Source organism: Passer domesticus, chromosome 7 (genome assembly GCF_036417665.1).
Source record: "Passer domesticus isolate bPasDom1 chromosome 7, bPasDom1.hap1, whole genome shotgun sequence".
NCBI lineage: Eukaryota > Metazoa > Chordata > Aves > Passeriformes > Passeridae > Passer > Passer domesticus.
This window is the reverse complement of record NC_087480.1, coordinates 50,451,658-50,467,341: the sequence shown is the minus strand read 5'-3', so window position 1 is coordinate 50,467,341 and position 15,684 is coordinate 50,451,658. Positions and strand designations below refer to the sequence as shown.

Below are 15,684 nucleotides of genomic sequence, written 5' to 3'. Positions count from 1 at the left end.
TAAGCTACTCTACATAAAAATAATGCCTTCTAAACTTAAGCTATCTTGTTATTTTTTAGCATATTAGGTTTGTCTACATGGGAATTTTAGAAAGAGGCAAAGAACTTGGTCCTTGATTATGGTAAATGGAAGAAGGAGCTTCCACTCCACTACCTAGATCTGATTTATAGAAATTCCTGTGTTAACCATTTCATTTACAGATTCTGGGTTTTTTTCCTTCATAGCTGGCAATTGTGGCAAGGAACCCAGTGCAAACTTTTGCGTGTCAGCTTTGTGATTTTTCTCACCGTGCTTTATGAGATGCCTCCTACAACTGGCAGTAGGCCTGAGACTGTGTAAAACTGCCACGATGCTTTTCCCATAACTCAGCTGTGTTTTGCCAGCTCCATTCCTAAACTGCCATGAGAGCAGCCTGGAAGACACACTGCTCTCTTCCAGCAGTCTTTAAGATAAACAGGATAATGCCTTGCATTGGCAGTCATGCAGTCAGATGGATTTGCCCAAGTAGCTTTGGAGGAGCAACATTATGATTTCAGAAGAAAGAAATCTGGAGGATGAAGTAAAAAGCAGCGTGTGGTTTGTTGTGTTTTTTTTTTTTTTTTTTTTTTTTTTTTTTTTAATTTGTTTGTTTGGTTTTTTTTTTTGTTTGAAGGCCTCTCTCTGCAAGAGCATTCAGAAAGTGCAACATTGCTACTTTGCTTGGCAAGCTGTCGATGTCTGGTAGGATGAATTTCTGGGAGGAAAAGCACTGCTGAAGAATTTTATGCTGGAGAAAGTGATGATCCTACTAAGCTTTTTGGTGATCATTTGAAGGTACAGAATATCCACATGAAAACCTTTTTATCCCTATAATTTAATACCATTCATGCCTAAAATACTGAAGAAGTAAAATCTTGAAAGGCAGCAGCAACAAGTGGGGTATTATGGATGTCCCCTACAGACATTAAGGACATTTGGCTAGGTCTGTAACCTACTGTGCTGCCCCTGGGTGGGAAATGACTGCCTCAGAAATGGAAAAAGACCTGGGCAATTCACAAGATAAAGACTGCCTTGAAATGAGCATGCTAAAACAGACTGTCTGTTTTGCCATGAGCTGTCCTTTATCACACCCACTCCCACACATCTCGCTTTGCACCCACAGTATAAAGAATGTTTTAAAGTTATTAAAATTTCTTTAAAAGTGCTCCTACTTTGAACATTAGCCCATCAATGTAGCATTTCAGATCCATTGCTCTGTGTCTGCACTACAGCACAGATGAACAGTTCAGTCTTGGAAGAGAAATTCCAGCCCTGACTTTTAAAATTCCACAACACATACACAGAAATGATGTGCAATAAGAGCTCTCATTGTCTGCAAGGTCATATAGTTTATGAGCACTGTTAAAAGTCTCCTCCTGGTAAGATCTCAGCATTTATGCAGAAAGGTTGTTTTTCTCTCATTATGCTATCATGGGAATTTTTCACCTTTTCTTGGGTTCCTGTTTGGCTTCAACCATTTTTGAGAAACTTTCCAATTTTTGAGAAACTTTTTGTGCTGGTAAGCACACTGGAAGCGTGCAGTGATAGAACATCTTGCCAAAGTGCTCTCTGTTTTTCAAGCAAACAGGAAGGTATTGGGAGCACTGACTGAGGCTTGGTCCTCTCTTGTCTTCAGTCACTACCACAAAATATTTTTCCTTTTACTTGGCACAGGGAGCAGGAGCAGGAATTACCATCTCAGTTTTATTTATTCCAACAACATCTTGTAGACATTTGCTTTTGTGACACCCTTCCAGATGGGACTGAGCATGCAGCTATTTGAGTCCCAGAGCTCTACAGATGTCCAGATGGAAGACTAGAGTGCACAGCAATCAGTGAGTAATTGGGTAAGTGATAGACCTGCTGCAAAGCAGCATTACCTCAGCCTTAAGGAGGATTAATTACAAAAGACCTATGATGCAAATTAATTCTCTTTAAAAAGTTATGTGTGGATTCAAGGCACTTTAAGTCAAAGAAGCTGTACTTAATTCAACATAATATGCCTACATAAATAAGCAAGTGTTGAAAGATATTAAGCACTTTATATAGCATACTAGCAAAAGTATCTGAGTATTTTTTTTTGTAAATGTATTCTGGAAACAGTGATAAAGTGATCCCCCTGTCACCAAAGGTGGTCTTCCTAAAGCATAGTGCAACCTCCAGTTTTTTCTCACACATAGCACCCAGTGCTGAATACTGAACATGAAGTTTGATCCCAAAGTGCTGATAAAATACAGCTGATTTCTCAGCTTAGGCTGACAAGATTTGTTCATGCTTAAAAAAATAATGCCTCAAGTGACAAGCCCTCAAGATTTCAAAGGAACCCTAAGAGAGTTTTGTTCAATCAGAAGGTAACAGAGATGCTCTTCCTGACACATTGCTGCAGTCTCAATGGAAAAAGATAGACACAAAGGAGGGGGAAATACTACTGATCAGGGTAACATGAAAACTTTTTTGCAAGCACTAATTGGAATGCAAATCTTTGTACCATAAAAAACCCGAGCTATGAATAGAGCATTGGAGTTTAATTGATTAAATCTGTCAGTTTCTAAAAAAGCCAGAGATACACACTCTAATATACTTGACTCCCAACAGTTTTATTAATAGTTATATGGTGCTTCAGCTTCCATAGAGATGCAGGTATAAACCACTGTATATTTTTACACTTAGGTAGATTTCCTATGAAAGGCACACAACAGAGTGTGACTCACAAGGTGAGTAGGAATGTGCCTGCCAGAGGGGGCTGGCCCTGCTGGCAAGGTTGAACTGCTGAGGCTGCAGAGCTCTACAGCAGCAGCAGTGAGGCTGACAGCCACTGAAGACCAGGCACACGTAGAGGTTTGCCATTGCTCCATGAAAGAAATTACAATAAACTGTAACAAACACAGGCTGTAAAATACCAGGAAATCAAAGAGAAAGAATAAGTGGAAAAAAAAATGAAGCCCAGCTAATTGCTGTTTAAATTTCATTGCCATTTTTCCAAATTTCTGCTCTAAGAAGCTAACAAATTTATGAATCCTGCAGTGAGAGATGTGCTCCCCTTTAGATAAGTATGACAGAGTGCATGGGTGTATGTGTGTGAGGAGGGTATCAGCCCCTCTGCTTATCAGTATGCTCAAGCTTAATGCTTAACGTGACAACTTCCCCCACAGCTGCTTTCTCATTATAACTCAAGTAGGTTAGTTTCAAAATTATATATCCAGTAAGTCACTCTACAGATGTTCACTGTCACCCTATGAATCCTCTGCCTTATTCCCTCGATGTGAATTATACTTTTCTCAAATCCTGGACCAACATTTATTGCAACATATATCAGAACTTTTTAAAATTACTGTAATTAATTCAGAGTCTGTAAATTCCTTACCTATCCAAGGGCAAGGGTAAAACCCTAAAATGAAATGCCATTAAAAATCATGGTATAAATTAAAACCAAACTAGAATGCTTTTGTTAATCTTCCATCCTGCCCCCAAACTTAAAAACATAAAAAAGACTTCATGATCTTATGATCCAAAATAACAGTACCTATGTATACAGCAAGGCACATAGTATCCTGCTGCTTCATTACTAAGACTGCTATATATGGCTTATGTTTTATTACTGCATTAGTATTTAATAGATAGTTCTTTGTGTTGCATACCTGGGCTCACATTGTGTCTCAAATATTTTGTCTTTAAAGGAGAGAATACGAAAAGAGGAAATAAAAAAATTAATTCAATAGGCTTATATTTCTACTCTGTGTAGAACCACATGAACATTTTCTGATTTTCTAGCAATTCCAAAAAGTCTGAAACAGTTCCAAACCACCTGAGTCAGAATGAGAAATCATGAACGACCTGAAAACATAAGATAGCAGTTTAAAAATTAAAATAGTAAAGAAGAAAGACCTTCAAGTAGAAAAAAAATCCTTTCAATTTGGAATACTGGAATATCAAGATATTGAATCAGAGCACAGCACTTTGACTTCTATTTCAGTTTTTATTAAATTTCCATCAATATCTTCTTGACCCAAACAATTCAGAAAAATTGAAATGGAGCCAAGGAAAAATTCATTGCCACCCAATCAGTGTTTTCCAATAAATTTGACCTACCCCTTCTTTCTCCTGGTACTTGGCAAGGATATTATTTATGAATTTTTCAACTTTACTTTTTATGTTTTTATATTAAAAAAATAAACACAACTGGGGAAGAGGTTCTAGCATAAATACATTTGACAGCTCATGGAGAGATAACTTGCTGCTTTTAATCCTCCTGGCTAATAACAACATAAATTTACCCTGCACAAAGTCCTCCTTCCAAGATATGAGCACTCCAGTTGGGATATATTAAATGAGAAGTGAGTGACTTGTTGCAGTGCAGGTGCACTGAGGCTGGCTGGGTGTGGGCAGCAGCACAGGAGCAAAGCCCAAAGCTGTGGTGGGGCTGTGGCACCTGGGGCTGGGTGATGTGGGAAGGCTCCAGCCAAGGCTTCATGGCCTGAGCAGCAGCAAAAAGAGAAATTTGGAATGGCCACACTGCCAGGAGCCCATCATTAACCTCACCCAAACAAACCTGGAGGGGTCAGGGAGAAGGAATCCCCTAGATGTGGATGGCAGGGAACAGGGCTGTCACCTGTCCTTGCAGGGAGATGCCCTCGGTGCAGCAGAGCAGACACAGGGGGTGCAAACCTCTCCTGCCATGCACAGGAGCTGGGCCTGAGACCTGCAGGGTGTGGCTTTGGTCAAGATGTCCTTGCAGACGGGTTTAGGGCATTTGAGTGGAGGAGCAGAGGTCACAAATAGTGCCCTTTAATTAACACTGTGCAATATGTTTCCTATACAGGCTGACATAACTGTCTATATTTCAAGTGGTAGGTTTATACAGCAATGGTTGGAAATGAGCAGATTTACTGCAGATACCACCATAAATAAACTTCCCTGAACCAACATCGGTAACACAAACAAATGATTATGTCTGTTGTCTGAAATGCAGCAAAAAGCAAAATTGTGGCAGGTGTGACACCTGATAGCTAAATTGAAATTTATAGAATGCATATGGCAGAACTTCATTTTTCTTTTTCATTTAGTGATCAAAAACTAGATGACAGACAGTGCAAAATGAAAACAGATGAAATGAATTTCCGAATGGATCCTGCCAAGTTTCATTTTCTCCACAAGTTCTTGGAAAGCCCAGAACCTATTCCCATGTGCACAGCCAGAATTTGCAGATTCTGCTCTTTACCTCTTCATCCTGCCATCTGATAGTTTGCCAAGTCCTGTGTGCAGCAGAATGATTGTGAAGAGAGGTCTGTTTATTATGGTACCAAGATCATTCCGTCAGACTTGATAGCCTAATTTTTATATGTAGTATAAATAAAATATAATATATAAATATATATGTACACATGCACACATTAATTATAAAAGTTTTCAAAGTCACAGTCATTATAATGCTTCCTCTGATGAAAGTAGAAAGACTGGATAATAAATGAAGTGTAATGGAAATTTGATATGAGTTTTCAAATGTGGGATGAGGTAAAAGGTGAACATAAGCAACAGATCCTTTTACTCGTCCGATATGAAACAAGATTCTCTGTGGAATAAGTTTCAGACAGGCATGGAAAATTTATTTTTAATCAGCTTTAAAATACAGTCTATAATAAGCATGCCCTTAGGCAGTTTTACTGTGCATGCCATCATAAAAAGAAGAAAAAAAAAGAAAAAATCTTACAATGAGGCTTAAGAAAAATGGTCAACTGCATGCTAGATTTTTTTAATCTACAATTGTCTTTGCCCCTGCTGAGGATTCCTATATCATCTTTTCATCAGGAGAGTTTGGCAAAGCCACTCAGCGGGTGCTGTATGTTGGGAGCCACAAAAATCAATATAGGGAATATGAAGGCAATTTTTAAAAGCTAATGTGTGAAACATTAAAAATCCATGCAGTATAAACCATGTATAATCTCAGCAACTCCCTGGCTCAAATGGATCAAACAGCAGAAATTGTGGTATATTGCACACTAAAGTGAAATAACCTTTAAGGCTGAAGATTGATTCTTTTGGGAAAGTATTTACAATATGGTATATTAAGCACTTTGGATAGAAATAACATGCCTTCTCATAACAGGGATATACACTTGTGAAAGAAAACAACTGGACAGTAATCTCATGAGCTAAAGGAAAGGATCCAGCTTACAGGGGAAAAGCTCAAAATTTATGCCTTTTCATAACAAAATTACTGGATAGTTTTCATTTCAGAGTGTAACATCATTCAATTACAGCTTTTAATTAGGACATATTAGTTACAAATTTATGTAGTGTTTTCTTGGAGACAACATATGTCATATTGCACTGAAATTATTTTGGCTAAAGCTTTATAAACCTCTTAAGCACCTAATGAGGTCCAGTGCTAGAAAAAAAAATTGCCTTTGGCAGAGTTTTCATGTATCAAAGATATCCCACTAAAATCAAAGTGATTGTTCTGGGGAAAAAATTGTGCAAAACACCAAAGCATGCCACAATCTACCCCAAAGAGATGAGAGATGGGGAGTATTTCTGTCTTGGCTGGGTAGCTGGAAACATGAAGAACAGAGAGATGAGGGGACATGCCAAGGTTATGTACAAAGTCTTTGTCAAGGCAGGATCTAAATATACATCTTGAGAGTCCTAGAGGGCACAATATTGTCTCATTTTGAATTGAAGTACTCTTTCTAATTCAGTGCAATCTTCCAAAACAATTATAGCCTACAGCATATGCACAATATCACTGAAAAAAATTAGCATGTGTTTTGTATAAAATTCCCAGCACAATAATCATCCTAGCACACTAGTATGAAATCAAGAGTAAAGAGGTAGGTAAAAGAAAACAGCAATATATAGAAAACTTTGAGAAACTGAAATAATGGAAAATATCCACCAAACTCCAGACAGACAACTGAAGCAGATATTCTTACCCTCAACCCTACCTTGTCCCTGTACTGGCTGACCAGATTAAAAGGGCAAAGGAATCAAAATGTGAGCCCAATTGTAACTTGTCTCAGTTTCTGTGCAAATACATACACAATATCTCCAAAGAGGTGTACTTTGATATTTTGCCATAGGAATAATATATTCCATGGCCCCTTAATTATTTCATTGAGACCTATGGAAGTCCCTTGTTAAAACTTTTGCTGTGATGTGAAATCATGCTTTTTATTATTTAACATTTTTGTATTGTGAGTTTTGTATTTGAAGAATTTTAACTGGAACATTAAAAACCTTCTTCAGAACAGAAGCATATTAAGTACAGAACAGATTTGCATAAGGTTTCTTAAGAGAGACAGCAGGATTAAAAATGCCCCTACAACATCTAAAATACCTGCTAGCAGTCAAGAACTGAAGGAGGAAAACTAAATTCTTCAAAATATTATCAATTTCTATACTGTAATATTAAAGAAAAAAGAGCAGAATTTTCAAAAATGTCCAGGGGAAAAAAACCCAAAAGACTGGGTAAGATTTTTGAATAACAGAGAAGGAGAAACGATCACCAAGGACTTAGGTATGGCAAAACTACTGTGTAAACACTTCATACTTGTAATAGGAATTAATCAGAAGCAAAAGTGTATGGGATACAAAATCCAAAAAAACCAAAGGGAAGATATTAAACTGATCTTCAGTGAAGGGAATGTAAACATGTACTTAAGTTCACAAAAGAATACTTTGGGATCTGAAGGGTTTTGCTACTTGGGGGCAAGGAGCTAGCAGAGATGATAGCAGGGGGAACCTAACTGATTTTGCAGATCAGGGTCCACCACCCAAATATTAAACAAAATGTAGTGCTTACGTTTAAACAGAGAGGAAAGAATGAGTGACCAGGATATCTAAACTTTTAACCTGGCTTTTGTTCCAGGTGAAGAACCTGAAAGGATCACAGAGGAATTAATTTATGAGAACTGATGGAGTGGAAAGCATCTCAGCAGAGTCAGCTTGCGTTTGCTGAACTCAGGCTAACATCACCGATCGACTTTTTCCACATACTGAACTGGGCTAAAAAGGATGAGGTAAAATTAATCTGGACTGCAGCAAGATGTTTTGATCTAGTTGCAATCAGAAGAGCCACTGAGATAATGGAGATGAATTGCTGGCTCAAGATGATGATATGGTGGGTGGTGATTAGTTTTCAGATAGAGTATTATCAGGCTGAGTCATGGTTCAGCTCAGCCAGCACTGTACTACATAATCTCTAGTGATTTTAAGGCAGTGATTAATTTGGTCTTGGCCAAATCTATTGTTGGAATTGGGAGCAGCAATAAATATTTTCTTAGAGTTACTGTTATATACATTAAAAGCATCTGAGGGGGACTCTGGGTATTGATGGAGCAGCAGTTATGAGCTATTATGTCAAGGAATGGAAGAGATAGTAAGTCACAATTTATAAAACAATTTTTAAGTGTTACTTAGAAAATGATTACAAATATAGTGATAGGAGAAAAGTAGTGAGCAAAGAAGGGGAAGAATACACATAAAATGGCCATTGAAAAGGCAGTTTTCTCCTGGGATGAATACAGGGGACATAAGCTATGCTTATTGCATAGTAATGTGTATTCAGCTTGAGCTGAGTACAAAGGACCACCAAGCAGAAGCACTTGCAGTTTCTCACTGCTTCCAGGAGTGTGACAGGCTGTGTGTGGTACTGAGTGGAGAATTCAGGTCAGCAGAGCTCCCAATTCAGAGAGAAGCTTCAAAGCAATTCTAAATGGCCTAAATTACATTTAAAATACCACAAAATATGCATTTTACATCCAGTGGATTTTTTGTAAATGACATCACAAAGGGAAAAGTGGTTCCTGAAATGGAAATTTAACGTGAAATGCAGATTTCCCTAGTCAAGATGCCATTGGGGCTCCCTCTCCACAACAGTCTTACAAAGGCTCTACTTTCCCTGCCAGCAGCACCATTCCACATAGCCCTATTCTTTGTCCTCCACTTTAATGCCCAGGCTAGGATTTAGAGAAGAGCAAAGTACATTATGTTGGAGATTGAAATAATTAATTTGCACTTGGGTAGGGGGAACATTCAACAACCCTGACATTTTTACTTCTGCACTGAGCCTCAGCTGTTTCTCCCCAGGTAGGGAACAACCTCTGGACTCTTGTCTTGCTATTTCCCATAGTGGTCATCATTCTGGTGTTCAGGATACTGATAGAAGGACATAGAACAGCTCATAAGAGAACTGATCACCTTATGAATGCTCTGTACCAGCCCTACTTTCTTACAACTGAATTGGTCTGATGGAGAAAAAAGATTTCAAACCCAGAAATGCTGGCAGTAGCAAAGCTCTGCTGATTTGCCTAAGTATGTTCATTCAGAAATCAGTCATTCCAGTTCCAGTTCAGATCTGCTGGGACTGGAATAACAGTCTTTGTTGTTCAATGTTTTCTTGATTTTTCCTTTCTATATACAAAATTTTGTATTCCCATACCTCTAACAGGATGTGTTTTTACTTTTTCCTGGCTTCTCTTCCTGGCAGGAAACTGGATCAGCCTCTCTGTATTTAGTGTAAAAAGAGATAAAAGAGTCAAGACGATTACTTTGGACAATATTTTGTCCATACTTTGGCCATTATTTATGTCACAGAATTTTCTTCTCAACAGTAGGTACTATTTCCAGAGTATTTACCCTGATTTTTAGTGTCTATTCTCTGTGAAAATGAAGAAAAATAATAACATTTTTTGGGGGTGTAAGCCATCCTGACAAAAAAAGACAAAGAAACCAAGTTGACTTTATTTCAGCAAATTAACCATATGCCTTATATCAGTAGGAGATGTGCTCCATTGAGAGGAAATAATCACCCATGATTTTATGGAGATCTATGCCAGGCTGTGGGCTTGGCTTCTGGTCTGCACACACATTTATTGATGCTTACAGGTTTGTTGGAATTATTCCTCTATGCTTATGCTGACAGAGACCAAAATAGATGGGAAAAAGAAGAAATATTGCTTCAGCCTTACTTCCACAGAAGGAACTTATATCATAGAATAATATAAATGCAATAATATAAACACAGTATTGTGATTATATTATTACATGTGAGGTCCAAACACAGCAGTGTTCACATATCTTGATACAGTTTAAAGAGGAACTTCTTTTCCTACCCATTGGAATACAGAGCACAAAGATTCTGATCCATAAACATTTGTGCACAGGTTCAATTTTTACTTCTAATAGTAATCAAACCTTCCCACTGGCCTCATCACATATTTAAAGTTGAGTATAAGACCTAAGAATCACAGGGACAGAAATATGAGTCATTATTTACACAGAGAGAATTGAGGTCCAGAGGGATGCAGTTGCCAGGAAGTGACAATATATCAGAAGAAAAATTGAATTCAGACCTCTGAGATCCAAATAAATCACAAGAGCACATTTCCTTTATTTAATCATTAGATAAAAAGTGAGGTTGAAGAAAAACTTCAATTTGTTTGGAAACATTTTTGCCTCCATTTTGGGACCAGATTTCAAAAACAGTACCTTTATCAAATTCAGAAGGGTAAGTGCCCACAGAAAGTGCCAGTGGGAAACTGTGACTTCCCATTTGCTTGTTGTATTTTTTTCTCCCCTGAAAAGAATTCCTAAAATAATCTAAAATACCTGTTGTTTATAGCTGAAGAAGACAATAGTTTAAAATATGCATACCTGTTTCTAGTGAGTTGAAAGCACAATGTAGAAAGGATTTTATTGCCATATCTTTTGTTCTCTGGGTTTCTATTCCAAGGGTTTGATCAAAATTAATGTGGTCTCTCTACCCAATGGCATTTATTTTGGTTATAAGATTAGAAATGTAAATTTGCAATAAAAGAAGAAAATAGGAAGCTGTTTTTAATGAATATTTTACACATGACTAATTAACAGAATCCCCTACAGGAATTTGGAAGTAATAAGGAATTGACTGAAAATAAATTAAAAATTAATAAAGGGGTCTCCAAACAACTTTGTTTATGAGCATTACCAGTTGCATTCTTAGTTATGAATATTTCAAGCTGCTTTACTATTCAGAATGTTTTATTCTTGGAGCGTTCATAATTTTAGAGGTGATTAGGCAAAAAAAGAAGAACAACACAAAACAAAATGTCTGGAAATGATAAAGCCTACCTGGGGAAAACTTGCTAATGCACAAATAATGGCTTAATATCCATTGTTTTTTGTCTAATATTACCTGTGCTATGATGTTCCCCTTAATCCTCATCTTCTAAATGGACGGAACAGAACTGCTCGCTAATTCATTGAGAAAAATGAACAACTTCTCCCAGATATTGTCTTAAGATAGGAGCCGCAGTGACACAGCTGTGCAGGGTTGTTAATGACTGTGGGCTGAGCCTGGAGAGGGCTTTGCCCTGGGCTTGGGCTGCTGGAGCTGTGGTGGGGATGGGGCTGCAGCCCCGAGCTGAGCTGGGAGTCAGGCTCGTGTGACCTGCTCAGAAGGACTCTGCTAATGGCAGAAAGCACAAGCACCACCCTGCAATTCTGCTCCCATTTTCTCTGCTAAACCCATGTGTTAAAGTGCATTGCAAGGTAATATAGTGCAAAAATATACCTTTATACGTTTACAGTGTGTCTTCATTTATATCAGTATAACAGAAATACTACCTGGCGAGGGCGGAGGGGAGGGAGAAACACACAAGTGCCGTGTGCTCTCATATGCCTAATGTAATGTTTTAGCTAGGTGAAAAGCCTTTGAAACAAAAGTGATTTAAGTTCTCTGGCATTGTCTTTGATACAAAAAAGTGATATAAAAATTCCCCAGAGGACTTAAGCTAAACCATCCAACACCCTTAGCTGAGGAAGGTCAGAACATAAACTTGGAGAAGAGAAAAGAAAAGGAAATAAATTACCACTAAAAAAAAAAAATAGATCCCTTTCCCTGTTAGATGATCTGAGATGATCCAATCAATCTAGGTATCCTAATATCAAAGATAAATGACAGCAAAACTAGAATAGGGTTTCTGTTTTTTTTTTGTGGTTTTTTTTTTTTTTCCTTCTTTTTTTCTTTTTTTGGGCAAGTACCATTCCCATTTTGCTTCAGTTTCAAGGAATATGTGTCTCTCAGAGGATGCATGTCACCAGTATTTGATGGCTCTTTTCAAAGGCTGTATTGGACAAGGTGTATGTGCCTTATTCTTCTCCTCCCTGCCCAGAGAGACAGAAGAATAACAAGAGAATTCTGCTACCTCCCAAGATAAAATAACCCATAGAAAAATGAGATTAAAAAAATATGAAAACCCAATCCCACCTTTTAACGCACTAATTGCTTTTACACTGTCACTGCCACCTGAGAACTTTAAGGCATCTTAAATGATGAATTAACATTTAGGGTGTGACCTCCTCCCTTGGAAAAAATCTGCAGATCTCTTGGGAATAAAGAGAATGATGACTTAATCATCATCAAATCCAAAGTACCTTAAAGAAGTAAGCACTCATTACACTTCAGGCCTGGCAGTTCTCATCATAAAATTACAAGTTTCTGTTCCAATGCATGGAGAAACTAGAACTTCTCCATCACACAGAGGAAGACCACGTATTTCTCTGATCAACAGCACAGACTAATTAATTTTGCTTAAGTTTTCTTAAACGGAAACATTCACCTGTGTCTTTCAGGACCCTAAAAAATTCATGGTCAGATTTGATCTTAGGCAGACCCCAATGAAACCTAGAAAAGCTCCTAAGTCTCTGAATTCCTATCTGAACATGACAGTCTTCAGATATCCTGTGCTAGTAATTTAAAACAACAATAGGTACTCTTAAAAAGTCAAGGAATTCTCTCCGAGTATGAAGTCACTCTGATTTATTTTCCATTGCCCTTTTCTAACAATGAACCAACTAAATAAAGCTTCAAGCACTTTTTACCAATCTGTAAATGTGATGTGTTTCTTAAAAATTAGTAACTGATTATGATGATTTGGTTATCAGTAAAAGCTTTTAAATAAAACCTAAACTATATCCACATTGTCAAAAGAAATTGTAGCTTCTGAGTTTTATTGATAAGGCCATTTATTAAGGACTTTGGAGCTGGTTTGCTCATTTGAAGATAAGCTTCGAACAACATTTGTTGGATAGTCATTTAATTCTCCACAGCCTTTGTTCATTCCCCTCTTCCTAATGGAAACATTGTGGGGTTTTTTTTTTCTTCTTTTTCTTTTAAGGTAGAAAATCACCTTGTGCGCTTCATGCGCTTCAGAGTTGCCTGTAAAGACTAGACTGAAACAATGGCTGACACTGAAACATCAACAGCTGCCAGCAGACACTGGCAAGGGGCCAAACCATGGGCAGGGAGTTTTCCTGGGAGCCATAAGACCGTCCTTCCCGTTGGGAGGAGCGGAGCTATGCGTGGAAGCGCTCCAGGAGCGCGGTGCCACCACCAGCGATAACCACGGCAGAGCCGGAGCTGCGCGACCAACACCTGGGAGCAGTTGGACTCACAGATGCTCCAAGGTTGCTAGAAAGGCTTGTGGTGAAATTAATGGATGTTTTATAAATTACAAACCCACTAAAGCCATTCCAGCTGTGAATAGGCAAGTTGTAGATAACAGTGTGAGGTTCCAGGCCAATTCTCCCCAGAGCTACAAGGCAGTGTGGTGGATTACTCTGTGACTGCAGTGCTTTTTGCCCACATGAATGGTGGAAGAAGGGAGGTGCAGCCTCTTCTCCCCTCTCTGTAGCACTACAGACCATGCACAAAATTCAGCACCAAATTCAGCTGTGTCTTTACACAACCAGCTGCCAGACTGTAAACATTTTGAACATCAAACCTTTCAAACTGCTCTACCAAAGGAGAAAACTGTGGCTTCAGAAAAATAGAAAGATCAAATACAGACCCTGATTGACACTTTGCAAGAGTTTTCTTCAAAACAAGCCCCAGAAACCAAAAGAGCAATTTGTATATATTTTCTAAGGTTTTGTTGTACTAATTCTTTAGAAAACTCTGGTAAATCTTCCTCACAAGACACAAGTAACAAGTAGACATAAACCAGACTTCTCAAGTCATGCTGTTTAGTTCAAGAAAACTGGAAAAAAATAGAAAAAGAAGTGAAAAGTGAATGGAAATTTTGAAGTCTCTTCTGTATAATTTCTTCAGGTTGTCATCTTACAATGAGCCTTCAGAGCAGCTATTACAGCGTCTAACTCCATAATTCATATTTATAATACAGCAGCAAGCAGGTGAGCAGTAGAGGTAGAAGTAATTTGCACTAGCCATTGTGGAAATACTTATAAATGGTGGCTCTAATGGACACATATGATTAAAAAAAAATAAATTATTCAATGCTGGAAAATGACATGCAAAAGAGTCTTGTGAGGGCATACTAATTGTGTATACACTGAGTCACACTGCAGGGGAGGAACAAAATTCCTTTACTTAAAAAATAAAAATAAAATAAAGACTAGTAATGATTTGAAAGCAGACGTCTGTCCATGTATAAGGAGATAAAAACTATAAAAAACAGATTGAAAAATGCGTTTAATTGACATTTCTAGCATCTGTTTTATTTTCATCTTCAATTAGGAGCCAAATCCAAAGAAAAGGAGTGTTTTGGCTCTGAGTCAAGTTAAATTTTTCCGGATTTAATAAATTTTTATCAAGTGAGTTTCAATGCCTTTTATTTATTTATTTATGTATTTTAATGGCTCAGTCTTTTATAGCACATCTTGCATACGTGGATGAATTTAAGATCAGGAATAAAGCAACATACAATGACATTTCCAGTAAAAGCTATAGAGATGTTATGAAACTGACATGCCTTCCTATCCTTCCCACTCCTCCTTTCCCCAAACAACAGTAATTTCTGGCAGTTATTTTCTCTCCAAAGCATGAAGAATTTTGAGTTCTGGCAAAAACAATGATCAGATATAATTTAGTCTTTTATTTCAGTCTCCCAGTAGAACTCTTCCTACAACAAATTGAACATAATTTCCTTTCCTATAATGAGCCTAAACCATGCTAAGTTTATGTCTCTGCAGATACCAGCCTAGATTTTGTCCTTTCCCCAGGTTTCCTACTTGCACGCTGTCAACAACTCAGGCCATTTTTGACCTGGTGGATGCTTTACTTTCTTGTCTCCTTCTCTGAAATCTGGTCGCTCTTGTGGACTGAAAATTTCTGGGAGTGCAGGTGGTGCACTTTCTCTGACCATTGCTGTTGTGGATCATATATCCCATTGGAATTATTCCAAACTCTCATGGAGCTCTACATGTCAAAATTCACACCCAAAACAAATTGGGGGGCCCTACCTGTGTGCTACTTGCTATCTTAAAGCCTTGCTAATAAATCTTTAAATAAGATTTAGCTAAGATACAGCTTTATAGGATCCTTGGAAAGAAAAGGTTGTAAGATGTGAGCAAGCTGCAAGAAACTTTGCCTTTAATGACAGTACTCTGACAGGGACAGAGCTTCTTAAAACAAAACCAACCGTAGCTGTGAGCTCAAATAAGGTGTATTTTATTGTTTGTTTTCCTTGTTGCATTACCCAGGGACTGTAATGTAATTTGCTGGTGCCACCTGCCCTATTCAAATACATTAAAATAAGGATTCTTTGCTGTATTCTGAAGAACATAGCCACTTTTTCCTTTGATCTCAAGCTTGTATTAAAAATCATGTTTGGATGTTTGATTTGTTTTTACAATGAGTAAGGAGGCAATGTTTTGCAGTGGGTTTCCATA

The 15,684-nt window shown here is 37.8% G+C and overlaps 1 protein-coding gene and 1 long non-coding RNA gene across 3 annotated transcripts in view; one reads left to right on the top strand and one right to left on the bottom strand.

Moving 5' to 3' along the window:
* ADGRL4 (adhesion G protein-coupled receptor L4) overlaps positions 1 to 15,684 on the bottom strand; it is a 127,313-nt gene that overhangs the window by 82,684 nt on the left and 28,945 nt on the right. The gene's annotated exons all lie outside the window — the stretch shown is intronic.
* On the top strand, positions 663 to 8,099 carry LOC135304147 (uncharacterized). Its single transcript, XR_010365592.1, has 3 exons — positions 663 to 813; positions 1,776 to 1,865; positions 7,883 to 8,099. It is a non-coding gene; the product is annotated as an uncharacterized LOC135304147 (long non-coding RNA).